Here is an 8,924-nt window from a genome sequence, read left to right as displayed (position 1 = left end):
CGGCTGCACTTTATAATATTTTTTAGTATTTTTCGGATAAATAAGAAAAGGGTGCACGATCTCGACGAATTACTTCTGAATAAATTCAGAAATCATATGGAAGAACCATAGCATTTCGCGACTCATTGGTAAATCAACTTTGATTCTCTATAAACCAAGAATGTGAGACCATTAACACGGTTAAAGCTAAACTGCTTGAAGTCCAGGCAAAAAGAGGTACTCTTTCTACAACTATATTAGTATTAGTACCAATTTAAACGGGAAATAGCTAATGTAAAATTTATCTGATATAGAACACTCATATCGATAAAATGGTTTGAACTATTTACTAGAAAAAAAAGGGGGCACCCTGCCCTTTTTTAACCAATGCCGAATCGACGACCTATGTATAAAAAAGAGAAATTTTTTGGATTTGAAGAAAAAAAAAATAAAAAAGAATTCTATTAATTTTCATTTTCCATTTATTTAGTTAGTTTTTCTTAATGAAATTGAAATTATTAACTAGAGGGCAAATAAAAATAAAGAAACAACTTTGCTGACCATGATATATTTTTATCTAGGCGGAAGAGTCCTCTTAATATTTATCTAGTCTTATATAGGTTTCGGTATATTGAAATATAAACATAAAAAAGAAGATAGAGGATAGGCTCATTACTTAAAAAAAAGATATGGAAATAGCTATAGAAAAAAAAAAAGGAGCGTGAGAGCCAAATGAATCGAAAGATTCATGTTTGGTTCGGGAAGAGATCATAAAAGTTGTAAACTTACAAAATAATCTACTTTCATTAAAAGATTTATTAGATAATCGAAAACAGAGGATCTTGAGTACTATTCGAAATTCAGAAGAATTGCGTAGAGGGACCATTGAGCAACTCGAAAAAGCTCGGATTCGATTACAGAAAGTCGAACTAGAAGCGGATGAGTATCGAATGAATGGATACTCTGAGATAGAACGAGAAAAAGCAAATTTGATTAATGCTACTTCTATTAGTTTGGAACAATTGGAAAAGTCTAAAAACGAAACCCTTTATTTTGAAAAACAAAGGGCAATGAATCAGGTCCGACAGCGGGTTTTCCAACAGGCCGTACAAGGAGCTCTAGGAACTCTGAATAGTTGTTTGAATACCGAGTTACATTTCCGTACGATTCGTGCTAATATTGGCATTCTCGGGTCCCTGGAATGGAAGAAATAATTAAATTAATTAGGCCTTGAACTTCTACTTTCGTTTAGAATTTAGGCATTATTTTTCCCCTTGCTTCCGAAAAAAGAGTCAAGAAACACTAATGGCAACCCTTCGAGTCGACGAAATTCATAAAATTCTCCGCGAACGTATTGAACAATATAATAGGAAAGTAGGGATTGAGAATATAGGTCGCGTAGTTCAAGTGGGGGATGGGATTGCTCGTATTATAGGTCTTGGTGAAATAATGTCAGGTGAATTAGTCGAATTTGCAGAAGGTACTAGGGGTATTGCTCTGAATTTGGAATCCAAAAATGTTGGGATTGTATTAATGGGCGATGGGTTGATGATACAAGAGGGAAGTTTTGTAAAAGCAACAGGAAGAATTGCTCAGATACCCGTGAGTGAGGCTTACTTGGGTCGTGTTGTAAATGCTCTGGCTAAACCTATTGATGGGAAAGGCGAAATTATAGCTTCCGAATCTCGCTTAATTGAATCTCCTGCTCCAAGTATAATTTCCAGGCGTTCCGTATACGAACCTCTTCAAACAGGGCTTATTGCTATCGATTCGATGATCCCTATAGGGCGCGGTCAGCGAGAGTTAATTATTGGGGACAGACAGACTGGCAAAACAGCAGTAGCCACAGATACAATTCTCAATCAAAAAGGGCAAGGTGTAATATGTGTTTATGTAGCTATCGGTCAAAGAGCATCCTCCGTAGCTCAAGTAGTAACTACTTTCCATGAGGAGGGGGCCATGGAATACACTATTGTAGTAGCTGAAATGGCGGATTCACCTGCTACATTACAATACCTCGCTCCTTATACGGGAGCAGCCCTGGCTGAGTATTTTATGTACCGCGAACGGCATACTTTAATAATTTATGATGATCTCTCCAAACAGGCACAAGCTTATCGCCAAATGTCCCTTCTATTAAGAAGACCTCCCGGACGTGAGGCTTATCCAGGGGATGTTTTTTATTTGCATTCACGCCTTTTAGAAAGAGCCGCTAAATTAAATTCTCTTTTAGGCGAAGGAAGTATGACCGCTTTACCAATAGTTGAGACTCAATCTGGAGACGTTTCCGCCTATATTCCTACTAATGTAATCTCCATTACAGATGGACAAATATTCTTATCTGCGGATCTATTCAATGCCGGAATTCGACCCGCTATTAATGTGGGTATTTCTGTTTCCAGAGTAGGATCCGCGGCTCAAATTAAAGCCATGAAACAAGTAGCTGGCAAATCAAAATTGGAACTAGCGCAATTCGCAGAGTTACAAGCCTTTGCACAATTCGCCTCTGCTCTCGATAAAACAAGTCAGAATCAATTGGCAAGGGGTCGACGATTAAGGGAATTGCTTAAACAATCCCAGGCAAATCCTCTCCCAGTGGAAGAGCAGATAGCTACTATTTATACCGGAACAAGAGGATATCTTGATTCGTTAGAAATTGAACAGGTAAATAAATTTCTGGATGAGTTACGTAAACATCTAAAAGATACTAAACCTCAATTCCAAGAAATTATATCTTCTAGCAAGACATTCACCGAGCAAGCGGAAATCCTTTTGAAGGAAGCTATTCAGGAACAGCTGGAACGGTTTTCTCTTCAGTAACAAATAAATTTTGCATGTCTACTCTTGTTAGTAGAATAGGAATCGTTGAGAAAGCTTTTTCATTTGAATCATGCAAAAAAGTTTTCTTTGTTTTTAGTTTAGTATAGTTATTTAAAGAATAGATAGAAATAAGATTGCGTCCAATAGGATTTGAACCTATACCAAAGGTTTAGAAGACCTCTGTCCTATCCATTAGACAATGGACGCTTTTCTTTCATATTTTATTCTTTCTTTTATTTTTTTGCTTCTTCCGAGAAAAAACTGTTAGACCAAAACTCTTTTAGGAAATCAAAAAATCCAGATACAAATGCATGATGTATATATTATATCATGCATATATCATAAAGAAGGAGTATGGAGGCGGTAGTGGGAATCGAACCCGCAACCCCAAGGTTATGAGCCTTATGAGCTACCAAACTGCTCTATACTCTTAAACTAAAGAGGGGTAACTAGTGGATAAAAGAGGGTTGGATACGCCCCTCTACCAATATCTATACAAATAGAATAGTCCATTTATACAGAATGGTAAAGAGGGCTCCTCTATGATTATCAATTCCAGAAATCCATACAAATACGAAAGGGTATTTTATCCTTACCAACTGGATCTTGTTGCACCCGGTAACAAACATTCATAAACCATTTCTCGAAGTACGTGTCCGGATAGCCCAAAATGTCGATAGTTAGCTCTAGGTCTTCCGGTCAAAAAACAACGTCGATGAAGGCGTGTAGGTGCACTATTACGCGGTAGGGATTGCAATTTTTCTCGCATTTTCGTTTTTTCACTCAAACTCAAGGGAGAAACTTTGCTTCTTATCTTTTTTTTTAAAGATTGACGAATCAAATGATATTTCTGTTCTAATTTCTGCCGCTTCTTCTCCCTCTGAATCAAACTTTTTTTTGCCATAATGTGTCGTTGCTATTATTACCAAGTATACGGTTCTAATCCTAGATGGAAAAATAAATAGAAAAAGAAATCTAAAAAGGCAGATCCTCCCTCTCTATCAAGAGTAATGAACTAGGTGCTGATACAGTACAAAAAAACAAACTAAATTAACCAAACTTGCCTGATGTTGAGGCAATCAAGAAAGCTGCATAAGTGAATATATAACCCACGGAAAAGTGAGCTAATCCAACCAATCTTGCTTGCACAATGGAAAGAGCCACGGGCTTATCTCTCCAGCGAATTAAATTAGCTAAAGGTGTGCGTTCATGAGCCCATGCTAAAGTCTCAATTAATTCCTGCCAATACCCCCGCCAGGAAATTAAGAACATAAATCCAGTAGCCCAAACAAGATGTCCAAATAAGAACATCCACGCCCATACCGATAAACTATTCATCCCAAAAGGATTATATCCATTGATAAGTTGTGAAGAGTTTAACCATAGGTAATCTCTTAACCATCCCATCAAATAAGTGGAGGATTCATTAAATTGTGAAACGTTGCCCTGCCATAATGTGATATGTTTCCAATGCCAATAAAAAGTAACCCACCCAATGGTATTTAACATCCAGAAAACTGCCAAATAAAATGCGTCCCAAGCAGAAATATCACAAGTACCGCCGCGCCCTGGGCCGTCACAAGGAAAACTATATCCAAAATCCTTTTTATCTGGCATTAATTTGGAACCGCGTGCATCTAAAGCGCCCTTTACTAAAATCAATGTAGTTGTATGCAAACCTAGAGCAATAGCATGATGAACCAAGAAATCCCCAGGTCCTATTGTTAAGAAAAGCGAATTACTATTCTCATTAACAGCATTCAACCATCCGGGCAACCATAGGCTTCGACCCGCATTGAAAGCGGGGCCATTCGTTGAAGATAAGAGTATATCGAACCCATATGTCGTCTTGCCATGAGCAGATTGTATCCATTGGGCAAATATAGGTTCGATCAAGATTTGCTTTTCTGGAGTACCAAAAGCAAGCATGACGTCGTTATGAACATAAAGGCCCAAGGTATGGAATCCTAGAAAGAGGCTAGCCCAACTTAAATGAGATATGATAGCTTCTTTATGGTCTAACATTCTTGCCAATACATTATCCTCATTCTGTTCCGGATTGTAATCCCTAATGAAAAAAATAGCTCCATGAGCAAAAGCCCCTGTCATGATGAACCCTGCAATATATTGGTGATGAGTATATAAAGCAGCTTGAGTAGTAAAGTCTTGTGCTATGAATGCATAAGGAGGTAAAGAGTACATATGTTGAGCTACTAAGGAAGTAATAACCCCTAAAGAAGCTAGAGCAAGACCTAACTGAAAATGAATCGAATTGTTGATTGTGTCATAAAGGCCCTTATGCCCACGCCCTAATCGACCCCCCGGAGGAGTATGCGCTTCTAAAAGATCTTTAATACTGTGCCCAATTCCGAAGTTAGTTCGATACATGTGACCGGCAATGAGAAAAATAAATGCAATAGCTAAATGATGGTGAGCCATATCGGTCAGCCACAAACTTTGTGTTTGTGGATGGAATCCCCCAAGAAGAGTTAGAATGGCAGTTCCCGCTCCTTGAGCGGTACCAAATAAATGATTACTCGAATCAGGGTTTTGGGCATAAAGATTCCATTGACCCGTCAAAAGGGGTCCCAACCCCTGGGGATAGGGTAATACATCTAAGAAATTATTCCATCGAACGTACTCCCCCCTGGATGCGGGAATAGCAACATGAACTAAATGTCCTGTCCAAGCCAAAGAACTTACCCCGAAAAGTCCTGACAAATGATGATTGAGACGAGATTCCGCGTTTTTGAACCACGAAAGGCTTGGTTTCCATTTGGGTTGTAGATGTAACCAACCCGCTATTAAGGACAGCGTAGAAAGAAATAATAGAAAAAGAGCTCCAGTATAAAGATCCTCATTGGTGCGTAATCCTATTGTATACCACCACTGATAAACTCCAGAATAAGCAATATTCACTGGACCAGCAGCACCTCCTCGAGTAAAGGCTTCCACAGCGGGTTGACCAAAATGAGGATCCCAAATCGCATGAGCAATAGGTCTTACGTGTAAAGGATCCTGTATCCATGATTCAAAATTTCCTTGCCAAGCTACATGAAACAGATTTCCGGACGTCCATAGAAAGATTATTGCTAATTGCCCAAAGTGAGAAGCAAAAATGTTCTGATAAAGACGTTCTTCAGTAATATCATCATGACTTTCGAAATCATGTGCGGTAGCAATACCAAACCAAATACGACGAGTAGTGGGGTCCTGAGCTAAGCCTTGGCTAAACCTGGGAAATCTTAATTCCATAATGCCTTTCAAATCCTCCTAGCCACTATCCTACTGCAATAATTCTCGCTAAGAAGAATGCCCATGTCGTGGCAATTCCACCCAGAAGGTAATGGGTTACTCCTACAGCGCGTCCTTGTATAATGCTCAAGGCTCTAGGCTGAGTAGCAGGAGCAACTTTTAATTTGTTATGAGCCCAAACGATAGATTCAATGAGTTCTTGCCAATAACCACGGCCGCTGAATAAAAACATTAAACTGAAGGCCCAGACAAAATGAGCACCTAAGAAAAAAAGACCATATGCAGATAATGAAGAACCATAAGACTGAATGACTTGCGATGCCTGTGCCCACAAGAAATCTCGAAGCCACCCATTAATCGTAATGGAACTCTGTGCAAAGTTTCCCCCTGTAATATGAGTTACCACCCCTTGATCACTTATAGTACCCCAAACATCCGACTGCATTTTCCAACTGAAATGGAAAATGACTACCGAAATTGCATTGTACATCCAGAATAAACCTAAGAAAACATGATCCCAGGCGGATACTTGACATGTTCCCCCTCGGCCAGGCCCATCGCAAGGAAAGCGAAAACCTAGATTTGCTTTATCGGGTATCAAACGGGAACTCCGAGCAAATAAAACACCTTTCAAAAGTATTAATACAGTCACATGTATGGTAAATGCATGAATGTGATGGACTAAAAAATCTGCGGTTCCTAATGGAATAGGTAACAAAGCCACTTTGCCACCTACTGCTACTAACTCGCCGCCTCCCCACGTTAAGCTAGTACTTGTTGTTGCACCAGGAGCTGTTACGCCAGGCGCAGTAGCATGGATATTTTGTACCCATTGAGCAAAGATAGGTTGTAATTGTATGGCAGTATCCGAAAACATATCTTGTGGACGGCCTAAAGCACTCATGGTATCATTATGAATGTACAAGCCAAAACTGTGAAAACCTAGAAATATACATACCCAGTTAAGGTGGGATATGATTGCATCGCGGTGTCTAAGGACGCGATCTAATAGATCGTTGTATCGAGTAGTTGGATCATAGTCTCTTACCATAAAAATTGCTGCATGTGCAGCAGCACCGACTATTAGAAATCCGCCAATCCACATGTGGTGTGTGAACAAGGAAAGTTGTGTACCATAGTCAGTAGCTAGGTATGGATAGGGAGGCATAGAATACATATGATGAGCTACAACAATGGTTGTAGAGCCTAGCATAGCTAGGTTAAGAGATAATTGAGCATGCCATGACGTTGTTAAGATTTCATAAAGACCCTTATGGCCTTGTCCTGTAAATGGGCCCTTGTGAGCCTCCAAAATATCTTTAAGTCCATGGCCAATACCCCAATTGGTCCTATACATATGACCTGCGATTAGGAAAAGAATAGCAATAGCTAAATGATGGTGCGCAATATCGGTCAGCCAGAGACCACCGGTTACTGGATCTAGTCCTCCGCGAAAAGTCAGAAATTCTGCGTATTTGGACCAATTTAAAGTGAAAAAAGGGGTTGCTCCTTCGGCAAAACTAGGATAAAGTTGAGCCAAAAGGTCCCGATTCAAGATAAATTCATGAGGAAGTGGTATCTCTTTAGGATCCACCCCAGCGTCAAGAAATTGGTTAATTGGTAAAGATACATGAATTTGGTGCCCCGCCCAAGAAAGAGACCCAAGTCCTAATAATCCCGCTAAGTGGTGATTCAACATGGATTCTACATCTTGGAACCAGGCCAATTTGGGAGCGGCTTTGTGATAATGGAACCAACCAGCAAAAAGCATTAACGCTGCAAAAATCAATGCACCAATTGCAGTACAATAGAGTTGTAATTCACTAGTTATTCCAGATGCTCGCCAAAGCTGAAAAAAACCAGAGGTTATTTGGATTCCTCGGAAACCCCCGCCTACATCACCATTCAATATTTCTTGCCCTACTATAGGCCAAACTACCTGAGCACTGGGTCCAATGTGAGTAGGATCACTTAGCCATGCTTCATAATTGGAAAAACGGGCGCCATGAAAGTACATGCCACTCAACCAAAGAAAGATAATGGAAAGTTGCCCGAAATGAGCACTAAAGACTTTTCGAGAAATCTCCTCCAAATCACCAGTATGACTATCGAAATCGTGAGCATCAGCATGTAGGTTCCAGATCCAAGTGGTAGTATCAGGGCCCTTAGCTAGTGTTCTTGAGAAATGGCCGGGTCTGGCCCATTCCTCAAAAGATGTTTTTACAGGATCCCTATCCACAACAATTTTTACTTCTGGTTCCGGCGAACGAATAATCATTAAGTCCTCCTCTTTCCGGACAAGACATACAAAGAGACCCGCCAACTGTCTTTTTAGTGAATCTTTGAAAGATATATATTTTGAAAGATAGATTTTGAAAGATAGATTTTGAAAGATAGATATTGTGATTAGTTCTTTTCTTTACTATCTACCATCCTTCTATTTTTTTTTTAGTTATTCACTGGAGCAATTATATATTGAAGTCAATCCGAGGCAAGTGTTCGGGTCTATTATGACATAAAGATTAGGTGCCTAACGGACATTGTTTATCTTGAAAAACAAATATTTCTCGACGTAAGAAAAAAATCTTTTTTATTTTTAATTTAAGAAACTAGTGTATTTTTTTTGAGGGCATAAGCTCCTATCTATATCTACTTTCCTTGAGCATAATATAGGGTTTTTTATTTGATTCTAAATTCCAAGATAACTCATTAGAATTATTAATAAGATGGTCCTAATATATTAGCAATATTTAGATTGCCCCCTCTTTTTATTCACTTTATTACTTCTATTCTAGACCCTATCCCTATGGTTTATTCTTATGAAATATCATATAAAATAGAAGGTATAAGAAATGGATATAATGAAATTC

This window comes from Triticum urartu, unplaced genomic scaffold (assembly GCF_056163025.1).
Source record: "Triticum urartu cultivar PI428250 unplaced genomic scaffold, HENAU_Tu73 scaffold1, whole genome shotgun sequence".
NCBI classification, from domain to species: domain Eukaryota; kingdom Viridiplantae; phylum Streptophyta; class Magnoliopsida; order Poales; family Poaceae; genus Triticum; species Triticum urartu.
The sequence above is the reverse complement of the archived record's forward strand: the minus strand, read 5'-3'. Positions refer to the sequence as shown.